This window comes from Colobus angolensis, unplaced genomic scaffold (genome assembly GCF_000951035.1).
Source record: "Colobus angolensis palliatus isolate OR3802 unplaced genomic scaffold, Cang.pa_1.0 Scaffold21, whole genome shotgun sequence".
NCBI lineage: Eukaryota > Metazoa > Chordata > Mammalia > Primates > Cercopithecidae > Colobus > Colobus angolensis.
The window spans coordinates 6,412,400-6,413,343 of NW_012115266.1; positions in this window are offsets into that span (position 1 = coordinate 6,412,400).

The following is a 944-nucleotide window of genomic DNA, read 5'->3' on the forward strand; positions in this document are numbered from 1 at the left end:
TTTACTGTGACCAAAATAACAACAGCTAGATTGACAGAGTGAGACTCCATCTAAAAAAAAAAAAAAAAAAAAGATACCCAGTTTCTGAACTGCCCCTGTTTCTTGACAGTATTCAATCCTGAAACAGTTCCATGTCCCTAATTCCTCCATAGAACTATGGGAACAAGGCCAAATTTAAGGAGTTTCCTGAGGGCGCCCTGAGGGTATCCTTGGGATGTATTCTCCTTCACTGCAGCAAATTAAACCTAATTTTGGTTACAGGTGTGTTCCTGGTGGTCCTTGGTCACAGGGTTTTGACAACCCCAACCAATTTATTTTGCCTACATTTTCATTTTTATGTATATGAAGAGTGATATATCATGAAAACCTATGTTAAAGTATCAACAAATCTAGGGCCGGGCGCAGTGGCTCACACCTATAATCCCAGCACTTTTGGAGGCCAAGGTGGGTGGGTCACTTGAGGCCAGGAGTTCGCAGCCAGCCTGGCTAACATGTCCAAACCCAGTTGCTACAAAAATTACAAAAATTAGCTTGGTGGCCGCGCGTGGTGGCACACGCCTGTAATCCCAGCACTTTGGGAAGCCAATTCGGTTGGATCACCTGAGTTTAGGAGTTCGAGACCAGTGTGGCCAACATGGTGAAACCCTGTCTCTACTAAAAATGCAAACAATTAGCCGGGTGTGGTGGTGGGCACCTGTAATCCCAGCTACTCAGGAGGCTGAGGCAGGAGAATCGCCTGAACCCAGGAGGCGCAGGTTGCAGTGAGCCGAGATTATGCTGTTGTACTCCAGCCTGGGCAACAAGAGGAAAGCTCCATCTCAAAAAAAAAAAAAAAAAAAAATCCATGACCCCACAGATTTCTGATGTTTTGCATCCATATCTCTGGCATCTGTATCTGTATCTCCTGGCATGTAGTGGCATTTAGTAATGTGTGATGAGGGACT